The sequence below is a fragment of the Macaca thibetana genome, chromosome 15 (assembly GCF_024542745.1).
Source record: "Macaca thibetana thibetana isolate TM-01 chromosome 15, ASM2454274v1, whole genome shotgun sequence".
NCBI lineage: Eukaryota > Metazoa > Chordata > Mammalia > Primates > Cercopithecidae > Macaca > Macaca thibetana.
In genome coordinates, this window is record NC_065592.1 from 46,976,654 (window position 1) to 46,995,115 (window position 18,462).

The following is an 18,462-nucleotide window of genomic DNA, read 5'->3' on the forward strand; positions in this document are numbered from 1 at the left end:
AGAAGTTTTTTTTCCAATGAGGTCCTAGCAGGTTAGCAAAGTTAACTGCTGTGCAATGACAGCGATGGTCACTGACTAAAGAAACATTAAGTTTCACATCTCCATAATAATAATGATTGTTATTAATGCAACACACAGTAGGTATTCAATAAACACAATGAATAGAACAAACTAGAAACAAAAATTTAATAAAATATCACTTACAGTAAGTTAATGCGGACAATGTAATTATTTTAAGACTTGAGACATTTCACATTCTTTGCCATAATACGGAATTTTTTTTTGAGTCGGAGTCTCACGTTGTCGTCCAGGCTGGAGTGCAAATGACTCGATCTCTGCTCACTGCAACCTCCGCCTCCCAGGTTCAAGCCATTCTCCTGCCTCGGCCACCAGAGTAGCTGGGATTACAGGCGCCTGCCACCACGCCCGGCTGGCTTTTTGTATTTTTAGGAGAGACGGAGTTTCATCAAGTTGGTCAGGCTGGTCTTGAACTCCTGACCTCGTGATCCGCCCGCCTAGGCCTCCCAAAGTGCTGGGATTTCAGGCGTGAGCCACAGCGCCCGGCCAATACGGAAACTTTTAGTTTAACTAGGTTGGGACATTAACTAGAAAGAACTAACACTAAAGACTAAGTATCTTCTTTTTCCCCATCATCAAATCTGATAAAATTAAAAAGGAAAACATCCACCACATCTAATCAAATTCTGAAATGCTAATAACTGAAAAGACAAAGCACTAACGAGTAAAGTTAGAATAGAATATATGTAATACTTAACCAAATTACCAAATCTGGTTTCGCAACACTGCATGGTGACAAAAAAGTATCAATATTTTATTTCAGTTTAACATAAAACGTATTTTTATGCCCAACCACACTTTTAACACGCTAGTCTGGAAACACAGTTGGCAACAAAGGTCAAAGATCACTGATATAGCTCAAATAAATGAACCTGACGTTCCACAAGAAAGACTGGGGCGGTTCCTGAGGCCCAGGTGGACTGTATAGGTAAGCCTCCACCCAAGAAACAAAAAAGGCGGATAAACATACCTGGAGAAGACCAGACAAAGCCAAAGATATCCCAAAAAATCACTCAACTCTGGTCTAGTCTCCACCCTTTCTCGCCAGTCTCACTGCCTCAGGGAGAACTAAATCTACACCGCACGTCCCCAGCTCACTCTAAACTCCCCACCACTCACCTTCTTTACTAAAACCTGGGTCCCCCTCCCTGACATCCTCTAGTTCCCACCGAGCTCTCAATCCAGCCCGACATAAGTCTACTATGCCTGTCTTCCAGTAGGGTATTAGTCTCCTTAATCCGAACTCATTTTCCCGCATCCCGTTTACCCTCCGCCCCTTCAACTCCGGTCCCCTCACTCCGACCCTTCTCCCAGAATCCTCCCCAAATCGCGGGTCTCCGGCCACTTTTCCCTCCCACCTCCTAGCTCCGGCGCCTTTCACCTCGCTCGGCCCCCCAGCCCGTTTCCTGGTCTCCCAGAACCGGCCCCCCTCCCCCAACTCCGCCCCTCTTCCCCCTCCCCCAGAGGGAGGCCCCTCTCACCTGAATGCCGCTGCTGCCGCCGTCCCAGAAGCCGAAAGGTGCTGGCACCGGCCGGCCTCCGACGCTCGGTCCCCGCTGAGCTCCCGACGGCCCCTAGGGAGAGCGAACGCCACCACCTCCAACTCTGCCCGCTCCGGGCCAGGCCGTCACCGTAGCCACCGCCAGTGCCGCAGCCGCCATGTTGAAGTCCTACTTCCCTCCTCCTTCCCCTCACCGCCCCACCCCTTTGGGCGTCTGACGTCATGGCGCCGCGCTCCACACGCCCGGACCAATGGGAGGAGCCGACGGTGACGTAACTAATCTCCCTTCTAGCGAGGAGCTACTCCGGCAACCTGGAGCGTTGCAATTAGAATGAGTAAACCTTGCTGACCTAAGGGGAAGGAGGAAAGGAGGGGGTCACTAAGAGTGTAAGACTTGGATTTGGCGAGGCGGCCAAAGCGGGAAACCCAAGAGCCTTGAATCGCGAAGGGATGCCCAAAGAGTTAGCAGCGAGTCCTACTTGTGAATTAAGACATCTAGCTTCTGTTCAGGGTCAGCGACCTGATAAAACTCATACGCCTTCTGGGCCTCACTTTTCCCATGTATTGAGGACTAAGTTGAAAGGTGACCTCTAGGCCGTGCGCAGTGGCTCACGCCTGTAATTCCAGCACTTTGAGAGGCCAAGGCAGGAGGATCGCTTGAGCCTGGGACGTCGAGGCTGCGGTAGCTGTGATCGCGCCACTGCACTCCAGGAGAGCAACGGAGCGCGACTCTGTATCAAAAGAAAAAAAAAGAAAGTTGACCTCTGACTCTTCCTTCAGTTCTGACATTCTATGGGTTTAAACCAGGTAATCCAATCCCAAGCCTTCACTACCTTCTGTGGGGGTTGTTGTTGTTGTTTCTGTTCGTGGTGTTTTTTGTTTTTTTGAAACAGGGTCTCGTTCTGTCGCCTAGGCTGGAGTGCAGTGGCGCGATATTGGCGCACTGCAACCTCCACCTGTCGGGCTCAAGTGATCCTCCCACCTCAGCCTTCTGAGTAGCTTGGACTACAGGCGCATGCCACCATGCCTGGATAATTTTTATTATTGTATATATATGGAGAGATGGGGTCTCATCATGTTACCCAGGCTGATCGTAAACTTCTGGGCTCAAGCCTCGCATTCTCCCAAATTGCTGGGATTATAGGAGTGAGCCATGGCGCTGGCCTTCTGTGTCTTTCTATGTCTGCTGGAATTAGGAGACAGAGAATTATTAATTGAATATGATGAATCTTGAGTCCAGGAGTTCAAGATCAATCTAAGCAACATAATGAGACCCCCGTCTCTACAAAAAGTTTGGTAAAAATTAGGTGCGCCTGGGCAATATAGTGAGACCTTGTCTCTACAAAAACTCAAAAAATTATCTGGGCATGGTGGCACGTGCCTGTGGTTCCAACTATTCAGGAGGCTGAGATAGGAGATCACTTGAGCCTGAGAGGTCGAGGCTACAGTGAGCCAGGATTGTGCCAGTGTACTCCAAACATGGGTGACAGAGCAAGATCTTGTCTCAATAAAATAAAATAAAACGACTAGGCACGATGGCTTTCGCCTGTAATCTCAGCACTTTGGGAGGCCAAGATGGTCAGATTGCTTGAGCTCAGGAGTTTGAGACCATCCTGAACAACGTGGTAAATCGTCATCTCTAACAAAAAAAAAAAGTTGGGCATGGTGGTGCACAACTGTAGTGCCAGCTATTAGGCTCTGCAAAGTGAGACCCTGTTTAAAAATAAAATAATTAAAATTGTAAAAAATTATCCAGACATGGTTGCACACATCTGTGGTCCCAGCTAGTTAGGAGGCTGAGGTGAGAAAATGGCCTCAGCCTGGGAGGTTAAGGCAGCTGTGAGCAATGATCATGCCACTGCACTCTAGCCTGGGCAACAGAGCAAGACTGTCTCAAAAAAAATAAAATTTAAATTAAAAGAAAAATAATGTCGGATGTGGTGGCTCATGCCTGTAATCCAGCACTTTGGGAGGCCGAGGCAGGTGGATCACGAGGTCAGGAGTTCGAGACCAGCCTGGCCAACATAGTGAAACCCCGTCTCTACTAAAAATACAAAAAAAATTAGCCGGGCCTGGTGGCAGGTGCCTGTAATCCCAGCTACTCAGCAGGCTGAGGCAGGAGAATGGCTTGAACCCGGGAGGCGGAGGTTGCAGTGAGCCGAGATCACTCCCTTGCACTCTAGCCTGGATGACAGAGTGAGACTCCGTCTCAAAAAAAAAAGTTAACTCTACTAAAAGTCAGAGAGTAGGATGGATGTGATGGCTCAGGCCTGTAATCCCAGCAGGTTGGGAGACCAAGATAGGAGAATTGCTTGAGGCCAGAAGTTCGAGACCAGCCTGGGCAACATAGGGAGGCCTCGTCTCTACAAAAAAAAAAATTTTTTTTAATTAGCCCTAGGTGGTGCTGCTCACCTATAGTGCTCCCTAACTCAGGAGACACCAGCAAGAGGATCACTGGATTTCAGGAGTTCAAGGCTACAGTGAATACGATTGTACCACTGCACTCCAGCCTAGGTGACAAAGCAAGACTCTTTCTCAAAAAATTTAAAAAAAAAAAGAGAGAGAGATAAAGGTATAACAGGTCCATTTATTGTTTTGAAAAAAATTTACTTCTGGCTAAGAAAGATTTACATTTCTATACTTTCTGGATGCATAAAGTGTGTATACACTACCATGTCTACTTCTCTAGCCCTATTTTTTCTTCGGAACTTAAGTAGAGAGAAGATAATATTTGTACTCTGAAGGATACAGCAGTTTTAACTCACAGTGAAAAGGTGTGCATTGCAGAAAGGGGGGTCAAAGTGAGCAGAGAACAGTAAGTCACCAATTCCGGATTCTTTGCCTACTTAGTTCAACAGGTAAATGGCAGCCACACGTTTGTTGAGAGAGCAGTGAGCTGAGCAAAGCTCTTCAGCATGAGAATCAAAATGGTAGCAATGAATAAAATAGATTGAAGACTGCATGGTAGATTTCTGCATCAAGTAAAAGATTCATACCTGAACTAAAGCAGAAGCAGGGGATGATGGAGTCTGGAGCAAGATTAAGAGATAGACTCAACTAGATTTAGAGACCTACTATATAGAAGGAAAAACAGTGAAAAAGAATAAGTCATGTTTGGGGTCTGTCATTAGAAGAAACAAGACTTAAGGTTTACTGAAGTGCTAAGAGAGATAATAATGAATTCAGCTAGGCAAGCTGAGATTAAGATGATGGCAAAATTTTAAAGAGGGAATGTGGGCTTGGAAATCAGGAAAGAGGTAAGAAGTACACATATGTAGTGTATTGGTACTCCTTGAATAAATAGACTTTTCATTCATTTACTTAACAAATATTATTGAGTATACCAGGCACTGTCCCAAGCACTGGGGATATAGCAGTATACAAAACAGACCCATGTAGGCCGGGCACGGTGACTCACTCCCGTAATCCCAGCACTTTGGGAGGCCGAGGCAGGTGGACCACCTGAGGTCAGGAGTTCAAGACCAGCCTGGCCAACATGATGAAAACCTGTGTTTACTAAGAATACAAACATTAGCTGGTGTGGTGGCAGGTGCCTGTAATCTCAGCTACTCGGGAGGCTGAGGCAGGAGAATTGTTTGAACCTGGGAGGTGGAGGTTGCAGTGAGCTGAGATTGTGCCACTGCACTCCAGCCTGGGCAACAGAGTGAGACTCCGTCTCAAAACAAAAAAAATCTGGGCTGTCATAGAGCTTACATTCTAGAGGAAGATAATAGATTATGAGGACGTCCTAAGAAGTATAAAGCGAGGAAAAGGATATGGAAAATATACATGGTCGAGGGTGGGCACAATGGCTCATGCCTGTAATCCCAGCACTTTGGGAAGCCAACGTGGGTGGATCACAAGGTCAAGAGTCCACAAGACCAGCCTGGCCAATATGGGGAAATTCCGTCTCTACTAAAAATACAAAAAACTTAGCGGGTCGTGGTGGCGCATGCCTGTAATCCCTGCTACTTGGGAGGCTGAGGCAGGAGAATTGCTTGAACTTGGAGGCAGAGGTTGCAGTGAACCGAGATCACACCATTGCACTCCAGCCTGGGCAACAAGAGCAAAACTCCATCTCAAAAAAAAAGAAAAGAAAAGAAAGAAAGAAATGGAAAGGAAGTGGGGGCATTTCCCTAGAAAAACAAATACTTCTTCACCTTCCTAGGAGTGATTCATACTTGTCAGTTTCTAGGTGTGAATCCCAGTGTTGACTGACCTGGGGCCAGAAGAGGCTGAATAGGACGCCAATCCTCTATTTCCGCTACCCTGTGTCTTTCCCTCTCAGTGCACATAGACAGTGGCCATCATACTTGCTGGCCTGCTAACAGCAATACAGGAAAAAAAGGGGCACCAACCTGCACCCTTCCTCTTTCCATCTTCTTTCTCCCTCCCTTTATACACCAGGCATTTGCAATGTCTAAGAACAGAGACAGAAAAAACAGATGACCACCTCTACAATATTTCATTCATTTAGCCATCCAGTACTGACTAAGTCCCACCATGTGCCAGGTACCACAAGTCTGCAAAGATGCTCCCAAGGCAGCCCAGTGAGGGAAGCAGATAGGTGTCCAGATAATTATGGCACCTGACAGAAAATAAACTGAGTCCGGCCGGGTGTGGTGGATCAAGCCTGTAATCCCAGCACTTTGGGAGGCTGAGGTGGGCAGATCACGAGGTCAGGAGATCGAGACCATCCTGGCTAACACGGTGAAACCCCCGTCTCTACTAAAAATACAAAAAATTAGCCGGGCGTGGTAGCACACACCTGTAGTCCCAGCTACTTGGGAGGCTGAGGCAGGAGAATCGCTTGAACCTGGGAGGTGGAGGTTGCGGTGAGCAGAGATCACACCACTGCACTCCAGCCTGGGCAACAGAGCGACACTCTGTCTCAAAAAATAAAATAAAATAAAATAAATTGAGTCCCCTAAGTAGCACAATCCATGCCTGAGGAGTAGAGAGGAGAGGTACACTTGAGAAATTGGGAGACTTCATGGAAAATCGAAGATTTAAGTTAGACCTTAAAGGCCAGATAGAATGAAGGGTGTCCAAAGTAGTCTGGGCAAAGGCATGGATACAAGAAATTTCCAGGAATGTTCAGGATCAGTAAGTAGAGCAAAGGGTATATGTAGAAGAGCAGAAGGAGATAAGTTTGGAGAAACCAGGAAGGAAGAGGCTTGGCTTGGGTTTAACAGTTTTTCTTTTCTATAAGAAAAGTCACTGGCATCCTTGGCAAAGACATCTTTTCTCCTGGAAAAATCAAGAGAAAAGTTAGGATGAATCCTTAGAACCTTAAAGGTCAGATTGAAACCTTTTGCCCTTCCCCAGAAACTCACAGTTACAACAAAGGACTCAGATCTCTGGGTGACCTCTGAGGCTTCTCTCAATTCTAAGAACGACGTGATGATCATCATATAAAGATTCAATTATCCTGATGACCATGATATAGATAATTTTCCATTCCAACAGATGAATACACAAACACAAAAAGTTATACTAAAATATTAAAAGAGAATATAGAAGAATATTTTCTGAATTATGGGATGGAAAGAACTTGTCTAATCATAACACCAAATGCAGAAGCCATGAAGGAAATAGTTGACAGATTTGATGATGGCAAAAGACCCCATACACAAAGTGAAAAGATAAACTGGAAGAAAATATTTGTAACCTATATAAAAGAAAAAGTTAATTTTCCCAATATACAAAAGAATTCTACAAATCAGTATGAAAAATTGAATGATTCAATTAAGAAAAAAAAAAAGTGTGTATAGCTTGCAAGAGGAAATTAGCCAAAGAAGAAACACAAATAGCTAGTGAACATATGAGAAAATGGTCAATATCACCGATAATTTTTTTTTTTTTTTTTTTGATATGGAGTCTCACTTTGTCACCCAGGCTGGAGAGCAAAGGCACGATCTCAGCTCACCGCAACCTCTGCCTCCTGGGTTCAAGCAATTCTCCTGCCTCAGCCTCCTGAGTAGCTGGGATTATGGGGATGCACCACCACGCCCGGCTAATTTTTGCATTTTTAGTAGAGACAGGGTTTCACCATGTTGTTCAGGCAGGTCTCGAACTCCTAACCTCGTGATCCTCCCCACCTTGGCCTCGTAAAGTGCTAGGATTACAGGCGCGAGCCATCACACCAGGCTGATAATTTTTAAAAATGAAACAAGGCTCTAATTTTTACCTAACAAATTGGCAAAAGCTAAAAGGATCAAGTATATCCAATGCTGGGTCTGATGCAGTGGCTTATGCTTATAATCTCAGCACTTTGGGAGGCCGAGGCAGGAGGATCCCTTGAGGCCAGGAGTTTGAGTCCATCCTGGGCAACAGGGCCTTGTTCTGTCACCCAGGCTGGAGTGCAGTAGTGCAATCATAGATCATTGCAGCTTCAAACTTCTGAACTTAAGGGATCGTCCCGCCTCAGCCTCCCAAGTAGCTGGGACTGCAGGTGCATGCCACCATACCTGGCTAATTTTTATTTTATTTTATTTAAGCTTTGTTTGCTTGTGTTGTTTTCTTTTGAAATGGAGTCTTGTTCTGTCATCCAGGCTGGAGTGCAGTGGCACAATCTCAGCTCACTGCAACCTCCGCCTCCTGGGTTCAAACGATTCTCCTGCCTCAGGCTTCCAAGTAGCTGGGATTACAGGCATGCGCCACCACACACAGCTATTTTTTTATATTTTGGGTAGAGATGGGATTTCTCCATGTTGGCTAGACTGGTCTCGAACTCCTGGCCTCAAGTGATCCACCTGCCACACCTCCCGAAGTGCTGGGATTACAGGTATGAGTCACTGCACCCAGCTTGTGGTGTTTTTTGTTTGTTTGTTTGTTTGTTTGTTGTTTTTCTTTTTTGAGACACAGTCTCAATCTTCTGCCACCCAGGCTGGAGTGCATTGGCGTGATCTCAGCTCACTGCAACCTCTGCCTCCCAGGCTCAGGAGATCCTCCCACCTCCACCTCCAGAGTAGCTGGGACCACAAGCACACACGACCACGCCTGATTAATTATGTGTATTTTTGGTAGAGACAGGGTTTCACCATGTTGCCCAGGCTGGTCTCGAACTCCTGAGCTCAAGCAATCTGCCAGCCTCAGCTTACCAAAGTGCTAGGATTATAGGCATGAGCCATGGCACCCCGCCATTTTTTTTTTTTTTTTTTTTTTTTTTCTTTTTTGTAGAGTCAGGATCTCGCTATATTGACCAGGCTGGTCTCAAACTCTTGGCCCCAAGCAATCCTGCTGCCTTGGCCTCCCAAAGCGCTGGAGTTGCATGCATGAGCTACCATGCTCAGCCCCCCATCTTAATTGATTTTAAAAAATTATTTAGATTACGCGGTGGCTCACACCTGTAATCCCAGCACTTTGGGAGGCCGAGGCGGGCGGATCACGAGGTCAGGAGATCGAGACCATCCTGGCAAACACGGTGAAACCCCACCTCTACTAAAAATACAAAAAATAGGCAGGCGTGGTGGCGGGCGCCTGTAGTCCCAGCTTCTCAGGAGGCTGAGGCAGGAGAATCACGTGAACCCGGGAGGCAGAGCTTGCAGTGAGCCGAGATCAGGCCACTGCACTCCAGCATGGGTGACAGAGCAAGACTCAAAAAAAAAAAGTATATCCAATGGTGCATAGATGGATAAATAAACTTTTTTTTTCTTTTTCTTTTTTAAAAGAAACAGTCTCTCTGTGGTGCACAGGCTGATCTCAAACTCCTGGTCTCAAGCAATCCTCCCACCTTGACCTCCCAAAATGCTGGGATTAGGCATGAGCCACCTTGTCTAGCAAAATAAGCATTCTCATACACTGCTGACAACAGTATAAATTGATAGAATCTTTTCATGGAGCAATTTGGCAGTAACTATCACAGTTACAGCAGTATATTGTGGAGTAAAAAGCAAGTTGCAGAATAAGGCATATTGTATTTTCGCAAAAAAAAATGCGTGTAGAGACAGTCTGTGTGTGTGTGTATATATGTATGTGTGTATATATATACACATATATATAAGCATGGATGAAAAACTGAAAGGACACACACTAAACTATTATTTGTTGCTGTGGAAGAAATAGGACTTGGCTGGAGTGGAGTGGGCAGCAGAACTTGGGACTAAAGAAGGAGGGGAGGTCAGGCACAGTGGCTCACGCGTGTAATTCCAGCACTTTGGGAGGCTGACTTTGGGAGGCCAAGGTGGACAGATCACTTGAGGTCAGGAGTTCGAGAACAGCCTGGCCAACGTGGTGAAACCCGTCTCTACCAAAAATGCAAAAAAAAAAAAAAAAAAAGCCAGGCCTGGTGGCACGCGCCTCTAATCCCAGCTACTGAGGAGGCTGAGACAGGAGAAAAGCTTGAACTCGGGAGATGGAGGTTGCAGTAAGCTGAGATCACACCACTGCACTCCAGCCTGGGTGACAGAGCAAGACTCCTTCTCAAAAAAAAAAAAAAGAAGAAGAAGAAGAAGAAGGGGAAGTGGAAACCACGTAGAAGAGATGCAGCCCCATAGCCAAAAGAGGAAGAACTACCCTAGCTTCTTCCTTCCTCTCACTTCCAATCTTCTTCCAGTGCCTCCCATTGGCTGAATATAGCTAGTATGTGGTTGTCAAAGAAGCTGGGAAATGTAGTTTTCAGAAGAACAGAGAATGAGTCCAAGAACAAAGATGCAATGACCAGCCTCTAAAAAGTGATTTGGTAGTTCAGAGACTTAATGAAAGGGGCCAGGTGTGGTGGCTCACGCCTATAATCCTAGCACTTTGGGTGGCCGAGATAGGTGGATCACCTGAGGTCAGGAGTTTGAGACCAGCCTGGCTAACATGGTGAAACCCCATCTCTGCTAAAAATACAAAAAAAATTACCTGGGCGTGGTGGCACATGCCTGTAGTCCCAGCTACATGGGAGGCTGAGGCAGGAGAATTGCTTGAACCCGAGAGACAGAGGTTGCAGTGAGCCGAGGTCATGCCACTGCACTCCAGCCTGGGCAACAGAGTGAGACTCAAAAAAAAAAAAAAAAGAATTAATGAGAGAGTTGGAGAACCAGATATGAAAAGCAGTAGAAAATTTAGAGAGAAAAAAAAAACACACACACACAGCAGGAAGCACAGCAAAGAGTTATCCTGTAATATAGTAAAAGATAATTTTATTAAGCTTTTAAAAATGGGGTTAGGGCCGGGCGCGGTGGCTCAAGCCTGTAATCCCAGCACTTTGGGAGGCCGAGATGGGCGGATCACAAGGTCAGGAGACCAAGACCATCCTGGCTAACACGGTGAAACCCCGTCTCTACTAAAAAAAAATACAAAAATCTAGCCAGGCGAGGTGGCGGGCGCCTGTAGTCCCAGCTACTCGGGAGGCTGAGGCAGGAGAATGGCATAAACCTGGGAGGCGGAGCTTGCAGTGAGCTGAGATCCGGCCACTGCACTCCAGCCTGGGCGACAGAGGGAGACTCTGCCTCAAAAAAAAAAAAAAATGGGGTTAGTAGACTGTCCTGGCAGTGGGCCAGAAGACCTCTGTGCATAGTAATTCATTCAGCTAATTAATAGACTTAGGTCTACTATACACCAAGCTCTGTGCTGCAATGGGAACAAAGGTTAAACAAGACCAGGCTTCAGCCATCAAAACTCTCAGGAGAAAGACAAACTTGTAAGACACACAACTACAATAGAGTTAAATCGTATCAGTGAGCTCAAGGACAAGGCCTGCCATTAGGCTGAACTGTACCTTTGTGCATAATAGGAAAAGGCACCCTCCCTAAGAGGATGCAGTGCCAGGGTATACAGCTTGACAAGGTGCGTGCAGCTGGATTTCAGTCCTCCCTGGTCCCTGAGCCAGGCACTTTTGTACAGAGTATAAAGGACATATCCATACTTGGCTTTCTTGTTTGAGGAGGAAGAGACTGGCACCTATGGAAGGAGGGTAGAGACATCCTCTGAGGATGTGCACCTGTGCAGCAGGAAGCCCTAGGATACCAGCCTCCTAGCCCAGAACATCATGGGAAACTTCGGTGGCTTCCCTTGCTTCTGGAGCTGCTGTGACAAGGAGTTGGCAAAGGAAACTCCCAGAAATTTGGAAAGGCTGCTTTGGAAGGAAAAATTGACAGATGGTGTTTGTAGTTTTGCTTTGGTTCTCCTATCGGAGTGAATCCCAGAGGTTTTCTTCAGTTTCCAAGATAGTGTTAGATTGAAAAGTCTCCTTTGCCCAAAAATAATGAAATGTCAGTATACACAGTTAAGTGTGGGCACATGGACAAGTGAATCCTGTGCCAGGTCAGCAAAGCGTGATTTGCTGCTGTGTGAATCCAAGGTTTAGAGTTACCATTCTAGTTTTCTCTCTTTTTACTTTTATTTATTTTTTGAGACAGGGTCATGTTCTGTCACCCGGGCTAGAGTGCAGTGGTGTGATCACAGTTCACTGCAGCCTTAACCTCCTGGCCTCAAGTGATTCTCCTGCCTTAGCATCCCAAATAGCTGGAACTGCAGGCATGTGCTACCACATCCAGCTAATTAAATAATAATAATAATAATAATAATTCTGGACAGGCACAGTGGCTCACGCCTGTAATCCCGGCACTTTGGGAGGCCGAGGTGGGCGGACCACTTGAGGTCAGGAGTTCAAGACTAGCCTGACCAACATGGAGAAACCCCATCTCTACTAAAAATACAAAATTAGCTGGGCGTGGTGGCACATGCCTGTAATCCCAGCTGCTCGGGAGGCGGAGGCAGGAGAATCACTTGAATCCAGCAGGCAGAGGTTGCAGTGAGCTGAGATCGCTCCATTGCACTCCAGTCTGGGCAACAAGAGCGAAACTCCGTCTAAAAAAAAAAAAAAAAAAAAAAAAAAAAAAAAAAAAAATTGTGAAGATGAAGTCTTCTTGAGTTTTCTTAAAAACATTTTTTTTACACAAAACACATGAATTATTTCCCATCGTAAATGATTCAGACACTAGAAAGTATATTTTAGGGACAGGTACAGTGACTCACACCTGTAATCCCAGCACCTTGGGAAGCTGAGGCAGGCAGATTACTTGACACAGGAAGCCTGGGCAATATAGTGAGATCCCGACTCTACAAAAATACAAAAAATTAGCTTGGCATGGTTACACATACCTGAAGTCCCAGCTACTTGGGAAGCTGAGGTGGGAGAATCGGTTGAGCCCAGGAGGTCGAGGCTGCAGTGAGCTGAGATCACACTATTGCACTTTAACCTGGGCAACAGAGTGACACTGTCTCAAAAAAAAAAAAAAAAGAGAAGAGAAAAAAAAAAGAAAGTGTGTTTTAGGGATGTTGTGGTGTATGTGGTGTGCTCCTCAGATCTCTCCTCTTCTGAACTACTGAAACCCTTACTCTCCCAACTGCTGGAAATGTTAAGGGCTGCCAGCTGGCAGTTAAGCACCCCACACAACCCTGCCAGGCATGGTGGCTCACACCTGTAATCCCAGCAATTGGGGAGGCCAAGGCAGGCAGATCACCTGAGGTCGGGAATTTGAGACCAGCCTGACCAAAATGGAGAAACCCCGTCTCTACAAAAAAAAAATAAAAAATTAGGCCAGGTGCGGTGGCTCACGCCTATAATCCCAGCACTTTGGGAGGCCGAGGTGGGCCAATCACCTGAGGTCAGGAGCTGGAGAGCAGCATGGCCAACATGGTGAAACCCCGTCTCCACAAAATATACAAAAAAAATTAGCCGGGCGTGGTGGGGGGCACCTGTAATCCCAGCTACTCGGGAGGCTGAGGTAGGAGAATCGCTTGAACCCAGGAGGCAGAGGTTGCAGTGAGCCGAGATCGTGCCATTGCACTCTAACCTGGGCAACAGGAGTGAAACTCTGTCTCAAAGAAAAAAAAAAAAAAAATTGCACCCCACACAACTTTGGCTGAGAAGAGCTGCCTCATTTAAAGTCATGCTCATGGTAACCCACATTCAGAGACTGATTAGTGCAGGGTTATAAAGACCCCATTACCCTGGCCCCAGTGAGGGAAAATTTTACAGGGCCATCTTAGGTCCAGTGCTCTGCATGGATTTGACTGAGACTGTTTTGTGAATGCCCTGCAACCTAACTAGTCTTGCTTCTTTCACTCTCCCAAGGATAGTGATCCTAAAAGCACTCTTCAGTAAACTTTCTGGAATCAAATCTCTGCTTCCTGGGGAGCCCAATTTACAATAATTGGTACCAGGAGTGATCCAAGAAAGTAAACCCTAAAATGAAATTTGGGAGTCACTCAGCAGTCTGTTGACAATGAGGATATCACCACTAGTGATAGGTGAAACACTGTTAGCCCCTAGTATGTGATAGTAATACAGTTGTTAAAAATTTCACCAGTGGTTAATGGAGATGTTTTACCCAAGGAAAGAGTACGTGGGAGAGTGGGGGAACACAATGTATTAGGCATTTTAGAAGTAATAGGATGTTTGTTGTTGGGGATAATAGATCCTTTGAAGAAAGACAATGAAGATTAAGTGTGAAAGTCAAAGGACCTTCTTGGCAGTATATAAAGATACTACCATCTCCTGCAGCCAGAGGGCAGAAAAACCTGAGGATCAGACCTAAAACATAATTATAAAATTTGCAGAGCTCTAGAGAGGTTGAATTCTCAGCCCTGGCAGGTTAGCTACCAAGGTTAGAGTCCTGATTGACAAAGAGTAAAAATGGGAGGCCAGGTGTGGTGGCTCATGCCACTAATCCTAGCACTTTGGGAGGCCAAGGCTGGAGTATCACTTGAGCCCAGGAGTTCGAGACTAGCCTGAGCAACATGGTGAAACCCTGTCTTTACAAAAATTTACCAGGGCATGGTGGCATGCACGTGTGGTTCCAGCTACCTGGGAGACTGAGGTGGGAGGATTGATTCAGCCCACAAGGTCAAGGCTGCAGTGAGCCTCAGTCACACCACTGCACTCCAGCATGGGTGACAGAGTGGGACCCTGTCTCAAAGAAAGAAAGAAAATGGGAGACATAAGATGGCAATATCTGGGTCGATATACTTGAAAATCATTAACTTCCAGTTTTTCCTGTACCTCTGGGCCTTCGCAAGTGGCCAGATGTAGTTTAGATATTTGTCCCCACCCAAATCTCATGTCGAATTGTAATCCCCAATGCTGGAGGTGGGGCCTGCTGGAAGGTGTTTGGATCATGAGGGTGGATCCCTCATGGCTTAGTGGGTGCGGTCTTCGTGACAGTGAGTTCTCACGAGAGCTGGTCATTTAAAAGTGTGTGCACCTCGCTGCCACTTCCTCTTTCTCTTGCTCCCATTCTAGCCATGTGATGTCCCTGCTCCCCCTTTGCCTAATGCTGTGATTGGAAGCTTCCTGAGGCCTCCCTGGAACAGATGCTGCTATGCTTTCTGTACAGACTACATAACTATGAGCCATTAAACATCTTTTCTTATAAATTACTCAGTGTCAGGTATATTTTTTTTTTTAAAGTTCAGGGGTACATGTGCTGGATATGCAGATTTGTTACATAGATAAACGTGTGCTGTGGTGGTTTGCTGCACAGATTATCCCATCACCTAGGTATTAAGCCCAGCATCCATTAGCTATTCTTCCTGATGCTGTCCCTCCTCCCCACCAGGTATTTCTTCAGAGCAGCGCAAGAAGGACCCAACACACTGCCTATTCTTCTTCGTTAAAGATTAGCATTCCCCCTTGCTTGAAGATGATGTAAAAATACCTGCCTTACAAGATAGGTGCCTCTTTACCCGGGCGTGGTAGTGCGCACCTGTAATCCCAGCTACTCAGGAGGCAGAAGCTGGAGAATCACTTGAACATGGGAGGTCGAGGCTGTAGTGAGCCGAAATTGCGCCACGGCACATCAGCCTGGGTGACAGAGCAAGATCCTGTCTCAAAAAAAAAAAAAGATAGGTGCCTCACCATCTGGATCTACTCTAAAGTCCCAACCTAATCATTAGACCAATAACTAAAATAACAACGTGAATGACCAGGACGTGCCAAATGAGGAAAGGGACTATAGCTGAAGGAGCTGCAGAACATAACCAATATGTACTGACAAACCCCGGGAGAATATTAATGGGACTGGATTCTGAGGATTCCAATTCTCAACCAAAGTAGGGAGAGGTTATCAACTTGGAACACAGGATTTAATACCCTGACAAGGACCCTGAGAAATAGTGCTAACATATTCCTAGGATGGGTCTTATGAGCTTAGAGAAAGTGATGGGCTGTAATAAATAAATAGGAATATGAGGCCGGGCAGCTCACATCTCTAATCCCAGCTCTTTGGGAAGCTAAAGCGAGCAGATCACTTGAGGTCAGAAGTTTGAGAACAGCCTGGCCAACATGGTGAAACCCCATCTCTACTAAAAATACAAAAATTAGACCGAGTGTGGTGGCTCATGCCTCTAATCCCAGCACTTTGGGAGACTGAGGTAGGTGGATCACCTGAGGTCAGGAGTTTGAGACCAGCCTGGCCAACATGGGGAAACCTTGTCTCTACTAAAAATACAAAACATTAACCAGGCAAGGTGGTGTGTACCTGTAATCCCAGCTGCTGGGGAGGCTGAGGCAGGAGACAGAGCTTGCTGTGAGATGAGATCACACCATTGCACTCCAGCCTGGGCAACAAGAGTGAGACTCCATCTCAAAACAACAACAACAACAACAAAAATTAATGGGGAGTGGTGGCTCGCACCTGTAATCCCAACTACCAGCTACTTGGGAGGCTGAGGCAGGAGAATTGCTTGAACCCAGGAGGGCGAGGTTGCAGTAAGCCGAGATCGCACCACTGCACTGCAGCCTGGGCAACAGAGTGAGACTCTGTCTCAAACAAACAAAAAAAAAAGAGGCCGGGTACGGTGGCTCACGCCTGTAATCCTAGCACTTTGGGAGGCTGAGGCGGGTGGATCACCTGAGGTCAGGAGTTCAAGACCAGCCTGGCCAACAGAGTGAAACCCCGTCTCTACTAAAAATACAAAAATTAGCCGGGCGTGGTGGCAGGCACTTGTAATCCCAGCTACTCAAGAGACTAAGGCAGGAGAATTGCTTGAACCCGGGGGGCGGAGGTTTGCAGTGAGCCGAGATTGCACCATTGCACTCCAGCCTGGGCAAAAAGAGTGTGACTCCGTCTCAAAAAAAAAAAAAAAAAAAAAAAGGAAGAAAAAGAAATATCAGAACTGCTGTAGGAGACGGTGAAAGTAGGGATCAAAAGACTAAAAGAAGAGGAAAGTTAGGATGGATAGACCATGTAAAACCAGGAAACTTACCATATGACTTTTCCACAGAAGAGCTCCAAGGAATGCTCTGATGAAAGTGACACTGGAAGGGCTGGGCATGGTGGCTCATGCCTGTAATCTCAGCCCTTTGGGAGGGCAAGGTGGGTGGATCATTAAGCTCAGGAGTTCAAGACCAGCCTAGGCAACACAGTGAGACCCCATCTCTACTAAAAATACAGAAAAAATAGCCATGCATGGTGGTCGGTGCCTATGGTCCCAACTACTCAGGAAGCTGAGATGGGAGGATCACTTGTGCCTGGGGGTTTACAGAGGTTGCAGCAAGCCGATATCGCCCTACTGCACTCCAGCCTGGGTGACAGAGTGAGCCCCTATCTCAAAAAAAGAAAAGTAACATTGGTATTACTGAGAAGCTCAGTGGTAGCTGCCCTTGCGGTCTCAGAACAGGGTACCTTGATAGCAATGGGAATAATAGTATCTCAAAATAATAGAGGCCAGATAGCAGCATGTAACCATCAGAAGCAAATAGTTGCAATTATAATGATCTATGAAGTTGGAACAGCAGCCAGAGGGGCCCAACCTGCAGAGAGCGATGGAGATGGCTAATAGTTCGTGATGTTCCTAAAGGTGAGATGGCCAACAAGGATATTACTCAATCTAGACAATTAAAAGAAACCCAGGCTAGATGATCAAGAAGCTGAGTCACGATTCATCGCTCAGCTTCTGGATCACAACCAGTCTTCAGACCTGCAACCCAGTGACTGAAGCAGCGGCCAAGTCTCCAGAAGGAGGACCCCATGACACTCTAGTAAATTATTTGGCAATGATTCCTCCAGTCCTTCCTCAAAAAGGTCCACTAGCATTTGTTTGGGCAACCAAACGCAGTGGAAAGAGAAATATTTCCCAAGCAATTCAAGGACTGTTGGACACAAGGTCTGAAATGAAATTGATACCAGTATGGGACCCAAAGCATCCTCAGGATCCCCCCGTTAGAGTTGGGGTATATGGAGACCCTGTAATAAATGGAGTCCTGGCTGAGCGCAGTGGCTCACGCCTGTAATCCCAGCACTTTGGGAGGCTGAGATGGACAGATCACCTGAGGTCAGGAGATTGAGACCATCCTGGCCAACACGGTGAAACCCTGTGCCTGCTAAAAAAACAAAAATCAGTTGGATGTGGTGGTACCTGCCTGTAGTCCCAGCTACTTGGGAGGGTGAGGCAGGAGAACTGCTTGAACCCGGGAGGCAGAGGTTGCAATGAGCCAAGATCATGCCACTGCACTCCAGCCTGGTGACAGAATGAGACTCCGTCTCATACATACATACATACATACATACATACATACATACATAAAGGAGTCCTGGCCCAGGTTCAGGTCACAGGGAATCCACTGTGCACACAGACACACCCAGTGGTTATGTCCCCGGTTGCCAAATATATGAATAAAATCAACTTACTTGGTTGTTAAAAGAACTAACACATTGGCCCTATGACCTGTGAGGTAAGAGCTATCATCATGAGAAAGACCAAATAGAAGCCTGTGAAACTTCTCCCTACCCCAGCAAGATAGCAATCGAAAACAAGATTGCATCTTACGGGTAGTGTGAGAGATCAATGGTAGTCTTAATGATTTAAAAGATGCAGAGGTAAGGCCAAGGTGGGCGGATCACAAGGTCAGGAGATTGAGACCATCCTGGCTAACATGGTGAAACCCCGTC

At 46.4% G+C, this 18,462-nt stretch overlaps 1 protein-coding gene and 1 long non-coding RNA gene across 3 annotated transcripts in view; one reads left to right on the top strand and one right to left on the bottom strand.

Annotated features, from left to right (window-relative positions):
* Nucleotides 1-1,795, bottom strand: part of UBAP1 (ubiquitin associated protein 1) — a 74,215-nt gene extending 72,420 nt beyond the window's left edge. The window contains exon 1 of one of the 2 annotated variants that reach the window (XM_050760773.1): nucleotides 1,560-1,795. The gene's annotated coding sequence lies outside the window, so the exon portion shown is untranslated. Of the gene's footprint in view, nucleotides 1-204; nucleotides 1,358-1,559 lie in introns of those variants that run through there. The other variant, XM_050760772.1, reaches the window with a different exon arrangement.
* Nucleotides 1,796-1,830: 35 nt separating this feature from the next.
* On the top strand, nucleotides 1,831-16,681 carry LOC126937445 (uncharacterized). Its single transcript, XR_007719724.1, has 2 exons — nucleotides 1,831-2,386; nucleotides 14,814-16,681. It is a non-coding gene; the product is annotated as an uncharacterized LOC126937445 (long non-coding RNA).
* Nucleotides 16,682-18,462: the final 1,781 nt, after the last annotated feature.